Raw genomic sequence first — 10,224 nt, 5'->3', positions numbered from 1 at the left:
TCACTTTAAAAACTGCTCATCTTGCCCTGTTGGTGTCATTCTTTCCAGCACAACAGCACATATAACAATTTACAGTTATTTCATTTTGACTGTATTAACACTTAAAATCTCACAAAACGAAAAAAAAGATCTAAGCAGAAGTTTCAGGTTATTGTTAAATGTCAATCATATATATTCCACCTCTGTATTATCTTGATATTTATAATTGAGGAATTTGCATTTATATCAGTGCTATTTCCTATATTTGTTAACTTTGTAATATATTGTATTATTAATTGTTTAGTTTGTCACTATTATTGTCTCGAGAATCTGTAACCCACATATTTTCCTTTGGATTATTAAAGTAATTCTGATTCTGATTATTCATTTTAAATATGAATATCACACCAGACAGCTCCTGTTATTCAGAAAGCACCTTTATTGCTTCAGTGAAATTAGAAGGTAAGTAGCAGCCAGATGCTGAAATCAGCTGCATTTGAATAACTGCTCACCAGCAAGTGTAAGTGGAGGTCTAAAGTCAGACCTCGCTGGCGCAGAGGTTGTCACTGTGAACAAAAGCAAGACACTCCGTACGGTTCTCACTTGCTCGCAAGGAAGTCCGGCAAGATGTTCAGCCGACTTCAAACTGACTCCCCTTGCAGGCCCTTTTATTGACCACTGTGGTTACACAAACACGGTCAAACTGGTTTAAACTGGTTACACAATGTAAAACCCATATAGTGTGCCATAAAAGCTAAGAGAGTGTGTGTGTGTGTGTGTGCGTGCGTGCGTTCCTGCTGATCACAAGGGTCATCTCCGCTAACCCTCTATATGGCTCAATTCCTTTAAGGTCCACCATACACAAGCACAGGTGAGGCCATAAATGGCAAGTAAACATCCTTTCTAAATAAGAAAACAGAACCTCACATGGAATGTGCCTGCAGTTAAACACTTATAGCTATTGCATCCCCCACCGAGATGCAGGGGAGGAACAGAAAAATATCTAAACATGCAGTTTTAGGACAAGGTTTACAAATTTAAGTACAACAATGACAACTATTACCAAAATCAACCTAACAGTAAGCACCTCTAGAAAAGCATAAGTTTTGGCAGTTTGCTGGTCTGGAGTATTCAGGTGTGTGTTAACACAATGTCATAATCTCCCAGGAATGGATGTCCTACAAAATTCACCCCAGGGTCAACTGTGCAATGGTCAGAAAAAGCTCAAAAATCCAAGAGCCACATGTCAGACTCTACAGGCCTCAGTTAGCATGTTAAATGTTAAAGTACATGACAGTTCAGTTAGAAAATGGTTGAATAAGTGTGGCTTGTTTGGAAGGGTTGCAAGGAGAAAGTCTCTTCTCTCTAAAAGAGCATGACAGCATGGCTGCAAGTTTGGTAGCAAAGTTGCAAAGCATACCAGCACAAACACCTCATACCAGCTGTCAGCACAGTGGTGAAGGGTGATGATTTGAGCTTGTTTTGCAGCTACAGAACCTGGGCCCCTTGCAGTCATTGAGTTTTCTATGAACTCCCTGTATACCAAGTACTGTAGAGTCAAAAGTGAGTTTGGGTCATGATCCAAGCACATCAGCAAAGCTACAACAGAATGACTGAACAAAAGAATCAAGTTGTTGTAATGGCCCGTTCACAGTCCAGACCTCAACCTGAAAATAAGTGCTGGGAGCTTGAGAGAGCTGTACATAAACAAATACCACAAACTTCAATGAACTGACCAAACAATGTAAAGAAACATCAGCCAAAGGTACTGCACAACCGTGTGACAGACAGAGTCATACAGAAACAATTTGGTGACACTACTGCTGCTATAGATTTCTATGAAACACTCTTCTCCACATGATTGTATGTAAGATAAAACAGATATGATCTGTGAATTCAGAGCAGAGGAGGATTCTGAGAGGAGAAAACATCTGGGGACCTGTCCCGAAAAGTTAATTTTGTTCTTCTGGACGTTGCGTTTTCAGTAGGAGGAACGCTACGTCACTCATCCAAGTGACTTTTTCTGTCTCAGCTCAGTGCAGGTTTCCCCAACCTTTGTTTGAATTCAATTTACACATTGTCCAGTTTCAGGCAAGGAACATAAACACACTTTTCAAAGTGTGCTGAGGATAAATGATCAGTTAGGCAGATGTAAATGAACAACAGCTGCAGGCCGGTGGCTCTGACATCACATCTGATGGAGACCCTGGATGGCTGGTCCTTGCTCATCTTCGGCCCCAGGTGAGCTCAGTCCAGTTTGCCTATCAGCCCAACATTGGGGTAGATGATGCTGTCATCCAGCTCTTACATCGATCTCACCTGGAAGTGTGTGGAGCACTGTGAGAATCATGTGCTTTGATTTCTCCAATGCTTTCAACACAATTATACCCACAATCCTGAAGGACAAGGTGGATTACACAGGTGTGGACCATCACCTCACCACACGGATCCTGGACTATCTTAGCAACTACAGTACATAAAGACCCACAATTATGTGTCTTAATGGGTATTCTGCAGCATAGGCAACTTACAGGAAGAGTCCTGACTCCATTCACAATATACACAGAAGAAAGCTGCTCTGTCCCAGAAATAACAGAGCAGCTGTATCTGCTACACAGATTCAATTATTTTGGAGTTCCTGAAGACCTTCTATGACTTTGGAGTGACATCAGTCATCTTTTATGGTGTGTTCTGCTGGGCCAGCAAGAGCTCCACTGAGGACAGAAAAAAAACTGAACAGACTGATCTTGTAGACCTGTGTTATGGTTGAGGCAGCAGAAGCATGAAGTGACTGGAAAATGGTGGCTAAGCTGTCATTGCTATTGCATACCAGCTCCCACTGTGTCTTTATGTTTTCTGTGTGTCACTAATGGTGGGTGAGAGTGAGTGAGCGAATAATTTGTGTTTGTGGGGCTTGCTGTGGCTTGGCCCTGGACACAGTCCGCACTCCTGGCTGGACGCTTCTCCCCACTTTCTGGATACCAGGTGGTTCTTGGGCACCTGGGACTCAGTTCTTGACTTGTACCAGGATGGTTGGCCTCTAGGAGATGCATGTTTGCTTTTGTTTTTGTCTTACAGGTGCAGCAGTTGGCGATACATTGTGCATTTTTCAATCCTTTTATTCAACCCTCACCTCCACTTTTTTCTTTTTTTTCCTCTTGCCTGAAATAACACAAATAGAAATTAATACATAAACAGATAACAGATTCACATGAACAAGAAGAGCCTATAGAGATTCTATGTCGCTGTTGTTATGGAAGTTTTAACAATGATCTGCAACACACCAGTGAGCTTGATTTGAAATGGGTTTAATAAACACATTGCAATGTGGAGAGAAACATCCCAGCCAAACACTAGGATCATCTCTGCTAATGGCCACCGCCCTCATATCTTATATACACAGACACTCTTAAACAAAGAACATTCCACAACTCTTACATGTTGGCCAAACTCACAGGGGGGCTATACCATCAGCCCCATCCTGAAACCCTTCTCCCTCACAGTTTGTTTTCTGCTTGGCCGTCACCTAAAGATTTAGATCCCTGATAAGCAGAAGCAGAAGGAGTCTCACTATCTGTTTAACATCTATGAACTTACAATGGCCTCACTGTGTGCGCATATATGTGTGACAGAGCATAAGGCCCATTTGTAATGCACATGCATACAACTGAGAAAGTGATCTTACTTACTACCAATGTAATATGATTAAATATCACATCTGATTTAAAAAAAAAAAAAAAAAAAAAAATCACATAAAATATCACATATGATTTAATAATACATCAGAAAGAATCTGCCACCACACTGTTTGCAAAAGCAAATGCGTCGGGCGCCACAGTGCATTCAGATCACAATTCTGATTGGATATTAAAAAAAAAACAAAAAAAAAAAACACCACACACCTCCCACCACATGCAGGTCATCCTAGCAGCACTGAGCAGCTCCTACAGTGACACGCTGCTGCAACAACAGCATGCGAGGAGAAATTTCAGAGGTCTTATCTTCCAGCTGCTGTCAGACTCTACAATGCAGTCTTAGTACACACGTTAAAATTAGGTATATACAACATCAGCTGAATAACAACACATGACATATTACACAGTACCATTATTTACTTAACAAAAACTAAGCCAAATGCAGTTTCTGTACTTTTTTCACAAATATCAATATTTATTAATTTACTTATTTTTGATACGTTTGGTTATTGAATTGAAAAAATAGTTGCAAAATAGCTATGAAAGACAACCTGCATCTGCACCTGTGGTCACTGGGCCTCACATCATGTTTGCAGCATGTTCTGAACCACAAACAGAGCAGTGATAAAGTTTCTTGGAACTGGTGGGCTAGTGATGTAGACACTAATGCTAGTGATTATTTAAGGTGGGCTACTGAAATGTTTAAAACTGAAGCCCCCAAAGTGCTTTTTGTTGCTCTGTGACACAAATGAGCTCCAACCTGCTCAGGTAGAATTTAATAACAGCTGAGCTGCACTAGACCTGGTCTCTGCTCATCTTGACTCCTCGTTTGGTAAGAACTTTTTATTTGTATATTTAAAATCTTTTATAGACAACAGGCTTATTTTGAATAACTCGATCTCCTGCCACACTTCTACTCACATTCACTATCCAGATATGAGCTTCAAAACATGCATCATCTGGGTTCTGTGACCATGAATATCGTGCATAAGAAATGTGCATGCACAGGCAGAGACCTATCTTTTTTTAATTTATGTTCAAATAATGTTCAATTTTAATTCCCCTTTAGAGCATTTCATTTACTGAAGACATCTTCACCACCTGGTGTTCCAGACGACTGACTAGTGCCTGAACTCCTGCAGGTTAATCAACCAACCACTCATCAGTAAAGCAAAAAGCACAGTAAGTGTCCTCAGTTGGAAAAGTTTGCTTAAAAGTTTCATAACTTTCTAATGTAATAATTACATTTAGTAAGAATGTTGTCATGACTGCGTGTAATGACCGTTTCCCTCTGTAAGGTTCAATGAGTGGATGCAAGTAGAGAAGTTGCATTTAGATACACCTCATGAACTCATCGTCTGAGACTAAAAAAAAATCATCAAATTTATTTAAATGACTTGTTGTTAATTTCCACTTCTTTACATAAACACTTATGTCATATGAACTGCTATGCAGGTATATTCAAATATTTCTAAGATTATAATGTCTTACCAGCAAACTCCACAATATTATTTGTGTCTTTGTGAAAAAAGTCAAGTTTCATCTTGTGAATGTAACTTTTTTTTTTAATTATTAGGTAAAGCAGCCCCTTCATAATAGCTACATTCTACCATATGTATGTAAATGATTACAATTTCCTGTTTTAAAAAAATCAAGTAATACTTTTAAAAATTACACAATATTATTGTTCAATATGTCCTCCAGTGCCTCTCTAGTAAATATTTTGAAACTTATCAAAGTAAAAATTAGACTGGTTTTGATTTTGAATTTTTGGAAGCTGTTATATTGATATTGATTTTTTTATTTTATCATTTAATGATTTAAAAGTCATCATTAAAAGGAATAAGAAAGTAATGACATATGTTTTTAGTTAGTTTAATTTACTTTAATTATTATTTTTAAATGATACTTGGCGTTTACTAGATGCACCTCAGAGCACCAGAAATTCCTTACTTACGGCAAAAAATTGAACCGTAAATGGCGACGTAGACGCGCAAATCATTTTCAAGAGTAGATAACGGGGCCGAAGTTAATATTGGAACTAAAAAAGGTGCTTCACAGACATATTTTCCTTTCAGGCACTCTCCAATAACCTGCAGTCTTTACGGTGAGGACACACAAACATCAACCTGGAACATAACTGTATGAAAATATATGATCCGTATTCGTCTTAGCTTCATAGTTACACTGTTTAAAATACAATATTAAACCAAACAGCGGTAATTACCTGTCCAGCAGAGATTCGCTAGCTCTTGTTTCATTTCAAGCTCAGTTAAAGTCTTTCTTTCTGCTTTTCCTCATCAGCGCTCTTCCGTCTTTTCTTTTCGACTTGTCTCTCCGCGCTTTCTGCTCAAGTCAGCCCCCTCCTCTGGTGCGCATGCTCTGCAGCGCATGCCCGACGGGGTCTGCTCAGCGCGTGCTCCACAGGTGCGGAGAAGCACTGATTAGTGTTGCAATTTCAAAATAAACGCTGCCAGAAAGCGAAACATGCTCCTTTTCAGACTAAAATGTCAACGTTTCAAACCATATTCCAGGGTTTTTAGTTCACCATTTATGAGGTTTCGACAAGAAAATAAAAGACAAATCTGAATGTTTGAAAATGTTTTGGAAAAATTCTGTAAAGAATAGATCAAAAATACTAAAATGATCCTTTTACTTAAATTTAGTTGCTTTATTCTTTTGTTACATAAGTTAAACAAACTTCTGTGGGTTTCTATATAAGTCAATAAAGAAACACAAGTAATTAAAATGAAAAGTAAGCTCTGCCAAACAAACTGATAGATTCTGGAAGCGTGGAGTTCAGTTTGCAAATTTATCTAATGCAAAAAACATCTATGAATAAAACTTTGTTGGTCAGCAGCTTTTCAAAAAGAGAAAAAAGAAAAAAGATGGTCATAAAAAGAAGCTACTATCTGGGGGGAAATAATCATTTGATCCCCTGCTGAATTTGTAAGTTTGTTCACTTATATAAAAGGATCAGTCTCTAATTTTTTTAAGTATTTCCATTTTGATGTAATGAGACAGAATATCAACCAAAATTGAATAAAAATGAATTTGCTAAAATAAATGAATTGACTTATATGTCACTGAGTGTAATAAGTATTTGATCTCAAACACAACTTAGTACTTGGTGGAAAAACCCTTATTGCCTAGTACAGCGGTAATATGTTTCTTGTAGTTGGTCACCGGGTTTGCTCACATCTCAGGAGGGATTTTTTTCCACCCCTCTTTACACAAACTCTCTAAATCGGGGCTGTCGAACTCCAGGCCTCGAGGGCCGGCGTCCTGCAGGTTTTAGATCTCACCCTGGGTCTACACACCTGAATCAAATGATTAGTTCATTACCAGGCTTCTGGAGAACTTCAAGACATGTTGAGGAGGTAATTTAGCCATTTAAATCAGCTGTGTTGGATCAAGGACACATCTAAAACCTGCAGGACACCGGCCCTCGAGGCCTGGAGTTTGACACCTGTGCTCTAAATCCTTTAGATTTCTTTGCTGCTGTTTGGTAACTTTAAGCTTCAGCTCCCTCCACAGATTTTCTTCAGGACTGAGGTTTGGAGACTGCCTTAGCCCCACTCCATGTCCTTGTGCTTCTTCTTTAGCCACACCTTTGTTCCATCAGTGGTATGTTTTAGGCCATTATCATGCTGGAAGACTCATTGACGACACATCTTCAGTCTTCTGCCTGAGGGAAAGTGGTTCTCGTCCAAGATTTTGCAGTACATGGCTCCATCCACTGGCCGCCTCAATGTGGTGAAGTCGTCTTGTATCCTTGGCACAAAAACAGCCCCACAGTATAATGTTTCCACTTCCGTGCTTGACAGTGGGGATGGTGTTCTGTGGGTTACACTCAGCATTTCTCTTCCTCCAAACACAGTGGGCTCAGTTAATGCCACAGAGCTTTTGATTTCAAATGACCACAGCATTTCCCCCCAAACCTTCTCTCAATCATTTAGATGTTTACTGGCAAACTTAAGACTGGCCTGTAGTTTTGGGTTGATCCAACATCTTTCTCATGATTATCCTCACCCCATGAGGCAAGATATTACATGGAGCAAGATAAGAGGTCTTTGGTCTTGACCATGATGGCACAAGACTGCAGACTTTTCTTGTCCCTGAGGTCCTTTCCCCAGTAGACCTCAGTAACCAATCCTTTTACACCTCTTCAATCTTGCCCATGGTGGTGGAGATGGAATTGGAATGGAAGAATTTGGTACTGTGGACAGGTGTGCTTTATACACATAATAAACTGAGATTGGGAGTATCTGTAATGGACTGGTTGATTGACTGTAATCCAGTCTGTGGGAACCAGAACTCTTGTTGGGTTGTCGAGGATCAAAAACTTACTTCACTCAATTATATGCAAATCAATGAAAAGAAATCATGTAATGTGTTTTTTTTCTGGATTTTGGTTGATGTTCTTGTCTCTCTCCAGTAAAATAAAACATCCACAAAAATTAGAGACTGTTTATTTCTTTATAAGGGAACAAATTTACAAATTCAGCAGGGGATCAAATACTTACTTCTGCCACTACAGTGATGACACTTTTGTTGCATTAAATTCTTAATCTGGAAAATGTTCCTTTTTTGTCTTTCTCCAGGAAACAATGAGGATCATGTTTACCTGTTTGCTGCTTGTGCTGCCCTTTGCTACTGGACTCTCAAAACCAGCCAATCTTCAACCCAACCCAATTGAGAAGCGGCTGAATGAAACAAATTATGAAAAGTTTAGACGACAGCATGTAGATGCCAACATGAGCGTGAAAAAATGTGATACAGAAATTTAAAAAAAGAAGATATACGTTGATGGAAACAAATGTAAGGATGTTAACACATTCATCCTCAGTGATTACAAACAGGTCAAAGCCATTTGTAGTGATCAGACGAACAAGACAAAGAGTAAAGCAAAGTTTCGTATTGTTAGATGTGAACTAAAGAACAATGGAGCCAGGAAACCCAACTGTCAGTATAAAGGCACACTTCTCACTAACAGAACAGTTGTGGTCAGATGTGAAGGAAAGTTACCTGTGCACTATTATGATGATGAAATGACCTTTGAATCCAATAATGCAACTATAGGAAAAATCCCCGTGCACTCTACTTCTGTACCCACAAATATACATTTCTGAGATAACAAAAGAGCAACATTTATCATCAGCTCTGACTAAATGTCACTGGAAACGTCTTCTTCATTATAAGTTTTTATTTGAGTCTGTCTTATCAATAAGTATATACATTTTTTTAACATGTGATCAACCTCTATTTCTTCACACGTTGCATGAAATAATATAAAACTATTATTTCCTTCTGATTAGGGAATTTTATATTCATCCCACCAATACTGATATATTAATTGTACTGACTGTAGGATGCTGTGTAGAAATAATCTCTTAGATCCAGCTTGCTTCTAATAAAATATTTTTATCTGATCACAGAATAAGCATATAATAAATGTCATTTTTTGGTGTTTGTTGGTTTTTATATATTTATTTTTTAACATTTGGAGCATCACCAGTCACAGGACTCACAAGCTGACAAGTTCTTATTCACATGTGCTGTCTGTGCCCCTCAACAATAACATTTAACTATTAATCCCAATTTTGCTAAATAAAAGGATCTGGCTTCCATCAGTCACATGATGCCCATTAACTAATTCTCGACTTTGACGGCAGAGGGCATTGGTCACCAGATCACAAAGAACATGCACATTTTTTGCCGCCTGGGTGGTGCGGAGCTGTAAGCGAAACACACAAAGTAATTGGGAGATGCAGACTGGTGCAACAAAAACCAGTAAGCAGGTGTAGAGCGTACACTGTAGTCTATAGCAGCGGTCCCCAACCCCCGGGCCACGGACCGGTACCGGGCCGCGAGAGTTGAGGCTCGTACCGCACAGAGAAAATAAATAACTTCCATTATTTCCGTTTTATTTATTATCCGACTCTGAACAGTGTTTTATTTTGAAAAAGACTGAATTCTCTCAGTTACTTCAGTCTATGACTGACTCTTGACGCATGTCAAGATACATTAGCTAATATTAAACCCACAAGCTAGCAAAATGAGTAAAAAACAGATGTCTTTGGAGGGTTTCTTTGCAAAGGGAAAAGGGCCCAGTGAGGAGACAGAAGAAGAGTCTATGACAACCACTAAGAAAAAGAAAGCTGCAATTAACAGACAATACCAAAAGACCTACTTGAAATATGGATATATTGCGACAAGTGATTCCCATGCACCAAGCCCGCTCTGCATAATATATGCGGAGACCGGCTCTCCAATGAGGCAATGAAGCCTTCAAAACTGCTTCGTCACTTGGAGACCAAACACCCGACATTAAAAAACAAGCCTTTGGACTAAAAACCTGTTTTTAAATCACTTCTGAAAACCCATCTCTTCACCCTGACCTTTGACACCTTGTAAGATGTTAGTTTTAGTTTAGTTTTATGTTAGTTGTTTTAGTTGATTATATGCTGTTCTATCTTGTTTTTTTAATATACGGCTGTTTTAATTTGTACGTATTATGTGTTTTATTTTATTCTGTTTTGTTTTATTC

General features: G+C 38.9%; 2 long non-coding RNA genes across 3 annotated transcripts; one reads left to right on the top strand and one right to left on the bottom strand.

Moving 5' to 3' along the window:
* Positions 1-2,856: 2,856 nt before the first annotated feature.
* On the bottom strand, positions 2,857-6,305 carry LOC109201019 (uncharacterized). Of its 2 annotated transcripts, none has more exons than XR_003217876.1 (3): positions 5,902-6,305; positions 3,882-4,012; positions 2,857-3,141 (listed from the first exon to the last, which is right to left on the bottom strand). It is a non-coding gene; the product is annotated as an uncharacterized LOC109201019 (long non-coding RNA). The 2 variants fall into 2 exon arrangements; XR_003217875.1 differs by having other exon boundaries at positions 3,882-3,939.
* Positions 4,396-8,419, top strand: LOC109201018 (uncharacterized). The gene is made up of 3 exons (XR_002061051.2): positions 4,396-4,506; positions 4,744-4,856; positions 8,279-8,419. It is a non-coding gene; the product is annotated as an uncharacterized LOC109201018 (long non-coding RNA).
* The last annotated feature ends 1,805 nt before the right edge of the window (positions 8,420-10,224 follow it).

This window comes from Oreochromis niloticus, unplaced genomic scaffold (genome assembly GCF_001858045.2).
Source record: "Oreochromis niloticus isolate F11D_XX unplaced genomic scaffold, O_niloticus_UMD_NMBU tig00002847_pilon, whole genome shotgun sequence".
NCBI classification, from domain to species: Eukaryota; Metazoa; Chordata; class Actinopteri; order Cichliformes; family Cichlidae; genus Oreochromis; species Oreochromis niloticus.
This window is presented reverse-complemented; position numbering and strand designations above follow the sequence as displayed.